The sequence below is a fragment of the Sphaerodactylus townsendi genome, linkage group LG04, assembly GCF_021028975.2.
Source record: "Sphaerodactylus townsendi isolate TG3544 linkage group LG04, MPM_Stown_v2.3, whole genome shotgun sequence".
In the NCBI taxonomy this organism is placed as follows: domain Eukaryota; kingdom Metazoa; phylum Chordata; class Lepidosauria; order Squamata; family Sphaerodactylidae; genus Sphaerodactylus; species Sphaerodactylus townsendi.
In genome coordinates, this window is record NC_059428.1 from 74,697,770 (window position 1) to 74,711,868 (window position 14,099).

A 14,099-nucleotide genomic window follows, 5' to 3' on the forward strand; every position below is an offset into this window, starting at 1 on the left:
GGCCAATACCTTGAATTGAACCTGGTAACTAATAGGCAGCCAGTGGAGTGATTGCAGAGTGGGTGTAATATGCATCTACTGTCTAGTTTTGGTTAATATCCAAGTTGCAGCATTCTGTACTAATAGGAGTTTCTGAGTTGATTTTGAGAGGGACCCACATAGAGTGCATTACAGCAATCTAGTCTTTTTTGTAGTTGCATTCTTTTGCTTCTCCAGCAGTAACGCTGAGTCCAGTATAAACCATGGGTTTTTTTACCAAGTCAGCAAGGATCAGATCAACCACATCAAAAGTAGGAAGTACTATGCCCTTCAAGACCTCAGTTTTCCCAGCCAGCATTACTTCCATCTTGTCAGGGTTCAATTTCAATTTGCTCACTCTCAGTCATTTAATTCTGGCAGTCAGGCAATACCTCAAGAGCTATATAGCAATATTGGGAGATTTGGATAGAAGAATATGGAGCTTGGTGTCAGCACATTGATGGCATCTAGTTCCAAAACTACAAAGATTTCTTCTAAGGGATTACATAGCGACTGAATAGTATAGGAGATGGCTGCACCTTGTGGACCTCAAGAAGACAAATCCCACATTGATGCTAACTCGTTTCCCTCTGCATTCAGTCCATGATTTAAACCAGAGGTCATCCCCAGTACATAATTCTGCCTCCAAATGTTTCAGCAAAATAGTATAGTCTGCTGTATATAGGCAGGAGATAATTCCAACCAAGATACATGGTGCAACACATCTAAGCAGCATGCAGAAACAGAAAAGTCTAACTGGAAAGTGTTAATCCCCCACACAGCTTGAGTGCATGGGAATGGTAGAGTCGGGAAGACAGTCAAAATTCCTGACAGCAATGTAAGGCTCATTCCGCACACGCAGAATAATGCACTTTCAAGCTGCTTTCAGGGCTCTTTGAAGCTGTGCGGAATGGCAAAAACAGTTGTGAAAGCAGCTTGAAAGTGCATTATTTTGTGTGTGCGGAATGAGCCTAAGGGAGTGGAACTCTGAGATCCAGATAGGACATTTATAGTATCTATGAATAGACATGTGCTATTGGCAGGGTGAGACAATTTGGGTGGAAAGGACCATATTCTAGACAAACAGGGAAATTATCCTCTAGGGAGAGAAGAATCCCTAGCCCAGATTCAAATAACAGAGTGTCTTGTGGACACATGGCTTTTATCTACATTCAAATACAGATTATCAACAAAGCCACTAATACTATCGCCATGCCATAGCCTAGCCCGAAGACAGACTGGAAAGGATCCAGGGCACACGAGTTATCAAAGAAAGCCTGGAGCTGGTCCACCACTGCTTTCCCAATCATCTTGCCCAAAAAAGTCAAATTAGAGACAGGGTGAAATTGGTCACATCACTTTTCTATAGAAACAGTTTTTAAAATAGGGGTTGGATGATTGCCTCTGAGTGCCTGAGGGAAGATGCCCTGAGTCAGTGATTGATTTATGATAGGCATTAATGACTCATTTATGTGGTCCTTACATGATTTCAGAACCAGAACAGATCCAAAACATAAGAAACCAGAGCACCCCTCAAAGTTTCAGTGCCGAAAATTTAATCCAAGGCATGACTGCATCCAGCAGTGTTGCCTAATGATGGTCATCTTTGAAAATTTCCATCCCCATATCTGACAGCTCCCACCTGCACTGAAATAGCACACTCATCTTACCCCAGCTACAAATTTCCATCAGCCCCACAAAGATATCTCCCACTTGCATTTGGCATGCTACCTTCTACAGAGAAGCCGTAAAGCAATTCTGGCCTAACTAGAAAAAGAAGAAGAGTTTGGATTTATATCCCCCCTTTCTCTCCTGCAGGAGACTCAAAGGGGCTTACAATCTCCTTGCCCTTCCCCCCTCACAACAAACACCCTGTGAGGTAGGTGGGACTGAGAGAGCTCCGAGAAGCTGTGACTAGCCCAAGGTCACCCAGCTGGCGTGTGTGGGAGTGTACAGGCTAATCTGAATTCCCCAGATAAGCCTCCACAGCTCAGGCAGCAGAGCTGGGAATCAAACCAGGTTCCTCCGGATTAGATACACGAGCTCTTAACCTTCTACGCCACTGCTGCTCCACTGCTAACTACACAAATATTATTTTTGGTGCGTCGGGTTTGGGTTCCCTCACTTTTCCTTCTGCCACAAAGAAACTGGGAGGAACAAGACTTCAAAAACCTTTGAGAGCCCACATCTGACTATCCCCTGTGCCATTTTCCCAAGCCAAAACAGGGTGGGATAAATTAATTTTAACTCCCCCATGGTTATGTGACTCAAAAAATGACACATCAGGAAGACAAGAGACTGAATCAGGGTCCCACCAAATTTTAAAATGATGTTCCTCACAAATGCACGGAAAGTAGGTCAAGTCTGGGTTGCCCAATTCACTAAAATTTTTCTTGTTTAATTTGGCCCCAAGGCACAATCCTTTAAAACGGGATGTAAGCATTCCATTAAAGTATATTTTCTTTACTATATAGAACATGTAAAGTCTGAACTTTTGTAGCCAGAAAATAGTATTTTCTTTCTTCTATTAGACCAAGTATACAGAGAGATATAACAGATCAACTGAAAGCAGGTTAAGCAGAGAAGGAATTCAGATTAATTTCTATAGAATTTGGAACATGTTCAGGCTATTTAAAGAAAAATGTCCTCCCTTTCCATGACATATATCCCCCTTTAAGGAAATATGTCAGCTTTTAAGAAAACACAGTGATTTTTACTCCAGGACACATTTGTGAAATCAATTCTGCTACCGCATTGGCAGAACCAGATCTATTTATTAAACCATAACTATTTGAAGAGTAATCAATATTCAGGATGTAGAGCAAAACACAAATCGAAGAAAGAAATGCAGCTGCATTGCTAAAGTGTTTGAACAAATACTGTAAATATTCCCATATTATAAGCCACTTCACACTTCTTTTAGATAATTATAACTGCTTTGATCTTGTTTGTGAGAGAAAGTGATTTCATGGACCAGAATATTCTGCTAGTGAGGATTTTTTTTCTCTTGGCAGAATCCCAAAAAATCAAAACACAGACCTTTGCAGTTCTGGTGAGTAATCTGTCAGCAGGGAAATCATGACAGCCTAGAAGAAAGAATATGAATGAATTAAATATCCAGTCACAGAGGGGAAGTTTACTGCATACAAAATATCTACATACTTCACACATTCCTGTGAAAATGTGTTAATAAAGATGTGTACCTATGCATATATGCAGAGTATCTTTATCATAACATTGCGGATCTCTGCAGGATGGTAATTGGAGGGGGTGGCCAGGACAGGAAGGATCACAAGAAAGGAGACAGACTGTCCAAAACTTCTGTTTTGTTACTATTAAACTTAAGCTGATAAAACCTTACCCAGTACATCATTAATCCTAGCAACTAGTTCAGTCTCAACTGCTTCTTGAAGAAAGAGCTAAATGTTATCTGCATAATGAGGACATCTCCCTCCAAATTTCTGAAAAATATCAATTAACACCTTCACTGAATAGCATAGAAGACCCTTGCAGCACCCCATGAACCCAATCTCATGGTGTGAAATAGGTCGCCAACATCATGTTCTGGAACCTGTCTTCTGGAACCTGGCCCAGGCGGACTCTGTGGCCACCCATCATTGAGCTCCTCCCCTCCCTGCAAGCTGGCTTTTGCCCTCCCCAAGGCCTGCAAGGAAGCTGGGTGGGGGCAGGGCTTGGTGGCAGGTGGCTTGGGCGCACGGCATTTTATCACCAGGGGGGCAAAATGGTGGGTGCTCAGGGACATGATATACACCATGTCCCCATTAGCGGTACACCACTGATCAATACTAACAAAAACCAGGAGAGAACCAGGAATACCAATACCAATATAAGCAAGGATGTAACAATTGGTTTAACTCAGGGGTCCCCAAACTACGGCCCGGGGGCCAAATGTGGCCCCCTGAAGGCATTTATCCGGCCCACCAGGCATGGCGGTGATGGCTCCATTCATGTGCAGTGGGGGCTCGAGGGAGAGGAGGAACCGGCAGTTACATGATGGCACCCCCAAATCTCCATGAATTTTCTGACCCAGAGTTGGAAACCTTACATGTGGCAACGCCTGCTCCGCCCTTCCCTCTCAGCTACTCCATGTGTTGCTCTCAGGCTTTCTGTTCCGCCTCACTCCCATTGGCATCAGCCAGGCTGGAGAATCGCTCGCTGGCTGCTAGGGAGGAAAGAACCCAGGAAGATACCTGATCCTGGGTTAGATGGAATGTTTCATTGGGAAAGTTCTGCTTTTTTTTTTTTTTACAGGGGAAGGTATTCCACAGCCTCCCCAACAATATTTGGAGCCCACCCTGTACTTGACATACTTTGGTCACTGTTCTAAAAATAGACCATGACAGAAAGGCTGAAAGGTGAAATCAAACATTTTACAATCATTTGTGCATAGGAATTTGTTCATAGTTTTTTTTAGTCCGGCCCTCCAACAGTCTGAGGGACAGTGAACTGGCCCCCTGTTTAAAAAGTTTGGGGACCCCTGGTTTAACTTCTTCAAGGATCTTGGTTGTGTCCTCAAGATGTATAAGATGAAAAGTAGTCACAAAACAGGATGGGCAGAATCTCCAGGTTGATCTAGCATTTGTGGATTGGGGGCACAGAAGTCCATAGATCTGGGTGTGAGAACTGCAGCCCTGGTACACACAATTGTGTTAGTACTGAGAATGCTACTCTAGCAGAGTAGCAGGCCTTGATGGAATCACAGCAGTAACAGCATTACTATCCATATCCAATGCATCACAGTGATCAATTTTAAAAGTATTATGAGGCATGGAAATGGGTGGAGGGCTGGGGTTGGGACTAGACTAGAGATAACTCATGTGCCATGCTGAAGATCTTTTGACCCTGATTGACCCAGTTATACCAGTACAAGCTGAGCAATATGTTCAATGAGCAATATGTTGTTGTAAGAGTCATAAGCAACTGGTGAGTACCACAGAATGTCACAGTGGTTATGTCGGCTCACGATATAGCAAAAATAATATATGTGTGAAATTAACTCAAAAGGAATCTGGTTAAAGGAATCAAAAGAACAGTGAAAAGCACATTCTTCTGGTTGAGTTGCACTTCCCACAGCAATTTCAATAATGCTTATCTTATTTGTTGCTATGTTAGCCACAAGCAGCATGTTTTAAATGGTGTGGTTTCTTATTTGCAGACTAATTAGATTATATATCCTACTTCACTATATACAATAAAAGCAACCACTTTACAGAACTTGTGTGTTATGACACACATGACTAGTAACAGCCAAGTATATTTATTGTAAATTTCTGTTCTCAATGTAATTAATACCTCACTGTGGTAGTACTATAACTGTTTAAAACCCACTCCGCCCACCCATGGTCCAGCTGCTTCACATTTTATTAACTGTCCAGAGCTAGGAAGGGTATCCTGCCTCAGTCACACTCCCATTTTGCCAGGGCCCAGCTGACTGAAAGATCATGCTCTGCAGTATGTCAGGAAGCTGGACAAAAGACCTTCCCACACTCTCACACATGCTGTGGCTCCCAACTGGTCAGCAGAGCTATGGTCCATGGGGCATCAGGAAGCCAAATGAAAGCCCACACAAGATCCAAGTTTGGGCTGCCAGTTCCAGGTTGGGAATACCCAGAGATTATTTTTGGTAGGGAGAGATGGAGCCTAAGGAGGATTGGATTTGGGAAGAGGAGGGAATTTGATGGGGTGAGCTGATCGTTGTGTAGAGATCAGTTGTAATAGCAGGAGATCTCCAGCTACCACCTGGGGGCAGGCAACCCTAGCCCACCACCACTGCCCATCTGATCACACATTCATAGCCCAACAGTAGCCCAATTGCACCAAAAGGAGGCACAGACAAGGACCTGCCACCATTCACAAGAGAGGAGTAAAATTCTTGGGAGGCTGATAGGAAATGGACACTTCCTTGGTATCAGCACCCTATAGCTGCCATCCACCGTCTTGCACCACTGGGAGGAGGGATTTTTTTATCAACAAAGAATTATAAGAAAAGAAAAATTAAAAAAATAAGTAGATTTGAACAAGCATAACAGTGAAAATAACAAAAATGAAAAGATAAAAAAGAAAATGAAAGAAAAACTAATGAGAAAAACAAAGACAAGGGGGAGGGTGTTTCCAAGAGCTCAACAGTTCAACCACACTTCTCATTCTAGATTTTTTCAGGTCTAGTGGTTCTAAAAAGCCAGACCCATCCAGTCAACCCGTCAAATTTAAGGTCCCCAGCATCTAAGGAGGTGAGAGCTAAGAAAAACTCACTTTACAGCTGGCAAAAAGTAGCCCCTATCAGCAGTGTGTAGTCTGGGAACACTCAGAGGCTCAACCAGAATGAAATGCCCTGCTACAGGAACTCCAAGAAGAGTAAAATTCTGAGGGACTATCTAGTCCCAGAGGAGTAGGAGTTGGGGAAAAACTTACAAGGGCTATGGGGAGCTATTTAAGATCCCGCAGTAAGGGTTTGCACCAACTTTTTCATTATTTTTCCGGTTCTGGTTTAATAGACCCAGCAACTTTTGGGACACCCCCCCCCCCAAAAAAAAAGCAGAATCCCCAAATTGATATTGTGGGAGTAGCAGCAGGCTAGCCATTGTTCAGTAACACAACTGAGTTTGGCCAGTAAACTGACACCAATTACAAGCAAAATATAGCTTTATTAGAGAAAACTGGAAAGAAGTTTAAAAACAAACTGGAAAGAAGTTTAAAAACACAGTCTAGTAATGACACTATGTATAGAAAATAATAAAGCTCACTTGCTAGCTATTTATTGAAGTCCTAACACAACGTAGTTGGTTTTTGAGGCCTAAAGTTTCAAACCAATCATAGGACTGTCTTCATGGAGTCTTTCAGGAAATAAGCTAACAACCCCCTCCAGCAGAGATTCTCAGCAGCAGTGCATGATTCAATTAAGCTTGCCTGGGAACTCTGTGGCAGCAAAGTTGAAAATTGACATGATGTCAGGTGGGGAGATCAGGGGGGTGGGAAGTGGGGCGGGTGGCAGGGCAGGGAGATCAGGTGGTTGGTGTGAAAAATAAACTGCTTCTGCTCCCGTGGGGTTTGCACGGTAGTGGGTTCACTGCAGGATTTTTGAAAATAATCGCCAAAATGGCAATTTTTGAAAATCCTGGGTTGGGGAAAATATTGCGGGACAAACCCTTTAGGACTGGGAACTGTGCAAACCTCTTGGCCAAATTGGGATATTTCCCTTGCTCAACCCTGGATATTTAGACCATGCAGAAACTACCATAGTTGGGAAGTTGATTAGGGCTAGGGAGACTTGAATTCAAATGCTGAATCAGCCATGAAGTTCACTAAGTGAATTTGACTCCGCCTAACCTTCTACCCTGTTTCCCCGAATATAAGACATCCCCTGAAAATAAGATGTAGTAGAAGTTTTGCTGAAGTGAGAAATATAAGGCATCCCCTGAAAGTAAGACATAGCAAAGTTTTTGTTTGGAAGCATGCCAACAGAACACAGAACACAGAAAAATAAGACATCCCCTGAAAATAAGACATAGCGCATCTTTGGGAGCAAAAATTAATATAAGACACTGTCTTATTTTCGGGGAAACACGGTAAGTAAGAGTGTTGTGAGGGGGGAAAGGGAGGAAAGAAGAAATATGGATGAAACTCTGAGCTACTTAGAAGAATACTGGAATAAAAATGTGACAGATTACATTGTGGATGGTTTGGCATGTGCGTAGTACATTAAAGCATGTGGTATTAGTATGTAATGTTCCCTATCCCCATTATACATGTAGGTGCACTTAAAGAAGTATAATTGAAAAGTGCATGAGAAGTTGCTTTCTAATTTTTAATATATGGATTGAGATTTACCAGGGCTCTTAGCTACCCCATATTACTTAAATTTACTATCACTTCACACCCAGCCATAAGAACAGAAATCTGTTTTCCCCACCTTTGAATCTCCAGTCATGTCATGCAATTTGTAAAGGAATGAGAAAGAAGCATGTTCTGTAAAAGAATCCTTTGATGAACAATGTTCACCAGTAACATATTCCACTAGTTGCAGATAGGGTAGTTGTGTAAAAAACTAATAAACGACCTGTCTGAGGGTAGCAATGCCACTCTCATTAGTGAAGTTTGAGGGGTTAGTGTCCTTATTCATGCCAGCACTTGCCTGCACAGCCTTCCTTTTGCAGTCTTTGCCCGCTACCATTACTGTTACACAAAAGGTTAATCAGTTATTTCCAGCAACAAAGAGAAATAACTCACACATCCAATGGCTGATCTGATCTTTGGAGCTGCTAAAGGTATATGCTTGTATAATCAAAGGGTACCCAAATATGCAAGAGCAGAAACTCTGATGGATCAATGGGGACATTCTGAGTCAATGCTGTATGTTCGAGTATAATGTTTTATAAAGACCTATCAATCATGCTTTAAAAGATCAGAACTTAGTCCGTATATCAATAACTCATTACATAGGCATCTAATATATGAACAAAGGTTCATAGCATTGTAAGCAATTTTGAACACAGCCATGACTTCCATTCTGGGAAATGAAGTTGAAATATGGCCAATTAAATTCTAATACAGGGTTTTTCCCCATATGCCTATTGTAAATATTTTACTAGATTTCATTTTCCATTAAAATATATTGCTATTAGAAATAATTCAGCCAAACGGCTTTTAAAATATTTTTGATTTCATATTTTTATATACGCAAATGTGCTTTCAGTCCTACCCACGTGGTTCTGATTTATAGTAGGCCCACTATAACAGCTCTTTCAGGGAAAGGTCTCAAAGAATTATTCTCTCCATACAGATGTTTAAGCAACAAAAGAAGAGAAGGAAAAATATGGTTTAATGAAAACCAATTCATTAGATAATGAAACATGTCTTACTGAGGTGTTTATTTTAAAAACAACAACAACCCTATCCTTCTAAAGCTAGTCTTTCCTAAATGGAATTCACCATATCTGACTTTTCCAGTTGCTTTCAGTGGTGCTGAATTTTGAGTACCTTTACATGACTTGGGCCCCATACAATTTGTCAGGAAAAGCTAGTATGATGGAGAAAACATTTTGGTCATTATTTTGATACAATAGATATCTACATATTAAATTTTCTTTCTGGAATGTTACAAATACATTCAGGATCAGCACTGATAATAAGTACTTGGCTGAGCCTACTCAGAGACCATCTTACATATCATCTTCCAAACCCCAAAGTACTTTCTCTTAAGCACAGACTGGCAAGTACTTACCTAAATGTTAATAGTTAAGAAATATCACCTCCTGATAAATAATATTTCTTGACTTTAGTAATTCATACTCCAACCTGGCAGGGTCAACTTCATAACTAACTTTCCTGTTGGCTTCAGCCAGAATTGGAAGTGACATTATTTATACATTTAAAATATTTTGACACTGATTTTCTTAGACTTCAGAGCAGAAGTCCTGTATATAATAATTCAAATAATTGTTTAGAAAACTAAAGCAATAGAAATGAAAATTCAACTACATAGCAGCTATTTAAACCTTACAGACCAGGAAGAGGAAATTGAACAACGCAGAAGTATAACAAAGTGAGAACTGGGGAGAAGCAGCAGTAAGCCATTCTAAAGAAAAAAGAAACCATAGTCTTCATGCGATGACTAATCACAGAGAAAGGTGATAGGCAAACTTCAAGGGGGTGGGCAGTTGTATAGATGTAAAACTACCACTGAGAATGCAGTAGGTCCAGTTACTACCCACTCAGCTCAGAAGTTGATGGAAATCTTAATGTATTGCCAAGTTCATACTAACATTCATATACATACCTCAGTCTTTTTAAGCAAGTGGCCTTTCTGACAAAGAGAAAAGGGATCAGATATTATTCATTCTGGGAAAATGCAGCCCACCACATTAAACACCAAGACCTCTCTGTTACCCTTGCAATAAAGGTATGTGTAATATTAGCAAAGGACTGTTGCTGATGAACAAAAGCAAAGTAGGTTTAATCCTTTTTAACTATTTGCTCTCTTTTCTAATGGGCTCATTTTGCTGTTATTTCTTTGTGCTTTATCAAAAAACACAAACTTTTTAATGCTAACTGCTCACAACTCATATAATACCACAAAATCAGAAACCCCATATGCCTAGCTTCTTTTGTAATGTTTAGGATCTGCAGAAAAGTAGGTGCTTGGAAAATCAGAAAGACTCTGTTTTAAGAGAACAGAGCAGCTGTTATACATCTGCTCTTATAGTGTACCTCTCTATGCCATTTCTTTGGGGGATGGTTGGTTACCTGCCTTGAAGAAGATATATAGAGGGCTGATGGCAGCAATCTGTGCAAAAAATTAAGATGAAGAATTTTCAGTCAGAACTCGCAAGACTTTTCCTAAAAAGGAGTGCTAAACTTCCTCAGGTGAGCAGATTCTGGTCCATTATCCCCAGGATCCTAGCAAAAAGGAGAGATATTAGTTTCAAACATTAACCTGCCTTTCCATGTCAACACTTCAGGAAGGTGGGAAAGTACCTTCTTTATGTGATGTTTATCCTTAAAAATTATTCACTATCAGTAGGGATTAAAGCACACTTGCATTCCACTGAGTTAAAAGTTGTTTCAGAGTAGTAATGACTATTAGAAATACCCATACTTCAAAAACACGAACTACAAATATGCACATATTTTTGAACATCTGGAATCTACAAAAACACACTGCAAAAACCCTTCTCTGTATTTTACCTGCATTGTGATCTGATAACCATGGAAAGCCCTCAGCCTCTTTTGTTATCCATGTGTTTAGTGGTAGGATCCAAAAATTTTAGTAACAGGTTCCCATGGTGGTGGGATTCAAACTGTGGCGTAGCGCCAATGGGGCTGGGTGGGGCATGATGGAGGCGTGGCCGGGCATTCTGGGGGCAGGGCATTCCTGGGCGGGGCTGTGGCAAGGACGCAGCCGCTGCGCCGGTCCTTGGGCAGGAAATGAATGCACGCAGGCGCAGGCTGCCACGCAAGCCAGTGCACCGCCTGCTAGACTGCTTCAAGTTCTGCGTGCTACTGCTGAGAGGAGGGGCATAACTAAGGCAAAAATCATGTGGCAAAATCACCAATTAGTAACCCCCTCTCGGCACACACAAATAATTAGTAACCTACTCTCGGGAACCTGTGAGAACTTGCTGGATCCCACCTCTGCATGTGTTCATGATTAAAACATTGGCTCCATGGGCAGTTTCCAAAGGATCAGTTGTGAAAAACCATTTGGTGCCATGCTAATGTGAAAAAAGCAGAAAAAGATGAGTCAAATTCACCTGTGGCAAAGAAGAAATTAAAACTTCATGCTCATAGCTTTATAGAGTACTCTTCGGCTGTTTTGGTTATTGAAGGAACTGGCTCAAAACCCTGCCAAAGTAAATGACAGCATTACCAGCAACATTAAACATAATTTTCTTTGACCAAAGTGGATGATCTGCCCTGTAGTCTCATGGCCACATGCTGCCCTTTATAATGTTATGTAGCTAATTTTTTTAAATAAACACTGGGGGGAAAAACAGACATAGGTAATGTTACTAGAATTAGATAATGTTATTTCACCTTTGGAATAGCAACCTGCAGATTAATCCCACATTTGGAAGCACTCATCATAATGGAATTCAGAACATTATTCTGAATTCTCCATTCAGAGAAACTTTGGTCTCGATATAGCCCAACATTCTACCTTGTCTGTCCGAAACAGGCCCCGTTCATCATGACACTGTACTGCACCAGCATCTATTTGGGAGGTCCAGATGTTCCATCCTGTCTAGAGCAGGAAAGAAGACCAGGAAGTATGCATCCAGTGCTGAATGTGAATTCATCATATCTCTCTGAGGTTTATTGAGGCTAAGAGGGAAAAGATGCTTGGGTTGTAGTCAATCTAGTGTGGCACAACAGTGAAAAAGGCAAACCCTGTGCTGGAGATTATTAGGAAAGGGACTGAAAATGAAATGGTTCATGTTATAATGTCCCTGTAGCAATCTATGGTGTGGCTTCATTTGAAATCCTGTGTGCAGGTCTGGGCATTGTACGGACTCTGCACAGCTGGAAAAAGTACAGAAGAGTACACCCAAGATGATTAGTACAAAAGTACACCCAAGACGATTAGGGGGTTGGAGCACCTTCTCTATGAAGAAGGGCTGAAAAGTCTGGGACTCCCCCGTTTAGAAGATAGATGACTAGGGAAGGACTTAATGTAAGTTTATACAACTATTAAACAGATTCATGGAAGACAGTTCTGTCGGTGGCCACAAGTCAAAGAAAAATTCCACATTCAGAGCCAGTAAACCTTGGCTTCTATGGCCTGTTGCTGGCCTTCACAAGAATTGGTTAGCCACTGTGTAAGACTGGATGCTTGACTAAATGGAACACTGGCCTGATCCATCAAATCTCTTCTTATGTTTTTTAATTCATTAGGAGCAAGCCAGTCTGAGTAGCACTACAAGCTGCATTGTAAGGGCCACTCAGCACAGCAGCCCGGGCAATCAGAGTGAAGTATGAATAGTTCTGACTATAGCCAATAATCTGCTATCTAAATAATAAGCAACTTCTATGTCTGTCTCCCTGGAAGGACATGACCAAGAGGATATATGGAAGTCAAGTCTTCCATCCATCACATCTATCCTTTTGAACCACAGAAGTGGCGGGGGGTGGGGGGAAAGAGATGGATGATAATGCAACTCTCAGATAGTTTCTACTGTGCTCTTTAAGCAGGTATCCCAGGAGATATCTAATAGTGCAAGAAGTAAAAAGCATAACTGTTGCGTAAAAACCACATGCCAGATTCCTGGAAAAATTGTCTACTCTTGGTAATAAAATACATTCCAACAGCTCTGGGTTTATCAGACAAAGAGAACCAGTGAAAGTTATTTCTCTCACTCTGCATTTTAATGAGATCTTGATTTTGCTTTTAACAAGGACTCATATTACCTATTTCTAAGCAGCTCACGGAGGCTGATTGAACATCAGAGTCCTCCATTTTTACTTTAGCTTTTTCCCACACAAATGATTGCTGTTTAACATGCACTGAAGAATGCCACTCATAGCTTCACTTGTGTAATTTACCTAGTCAAAGAAGTTACTTCCCACTTTAAGAATGACTGGGTACTCAGCAGGTTTTATCTGAGTACCTTTTACAGCTGCTCTGTAAGGTATTATTCACCAGTGTTACATAGGTTGGGGCGCATCAGTTTGAAAATAGTGGCCTGGCTAAGGCTGCCTTGTGAGTGTGGGGCTTCGGTGAAATATGAACTGGGGGGTTCTCAGTTTACACCTCCCACTTTGGACTGCTGGACTATATTCTTTTTTGTGTTTTTTTGGATCAATGTCCAAATTTCCCAATTTTTAGCACAATGCAGGTTGACGAAAGTGTGCCACTAATTATTACCTGAAGTGTAAGGTTGACTCCGCACCGTACAAATATACCAGGTTGACAAAGGAAAATATCCTAGTTTGGACAAGAACTTCACATGGCTCCTAGTCCGGAAGTGGGATTATCTAGCAGTGGCCATTTCCCCACTGAGAAATTAAAGCCGGATACAACCAAACAGCACCTTTTCATCGTGGTTTCGCCCTTCCAACTGCAGCATGTGTCTAGTGAAGACCTCAATGTCTATCACAGATTCAAGCAATGCAGGTTCTGAAAAAACACAGGATAAGTAACTGGATGAATCCATGTTAGGCACTTAAGCGGTAGGGAGTTCTCACTGAAACCATGTTTTTTTGCGTGAGTATCACACGATAAATTGACCATGGGGAATCAACCAGTTTTTTCCTTATTGTGGTTTTTTCAAAAACTGCAAAAATGTGGATCTTTTCCACAAATCCTGGGTTGAACCCGCTTCCGTGGGAATGCCATGGGTGCCCAACCGGTTTATTTTTCACGCCCTGCTGACTGTTCTCCCCACCTCCCGTGATGTCAGTTTTGTTCATGCTGAACTGCAGTGCTGACTGGAGTGGCAGTGTGTCCTTTCCAAAATGTTTCCCAAGCATTTTTTTCTGCACCTGGCAGTAACCGACTGCCATCTCACCAAAGTGGGTTCACAAAAGTGACTCTGTTTCCTTTTCTTTACATGTGTTGGGTGCTC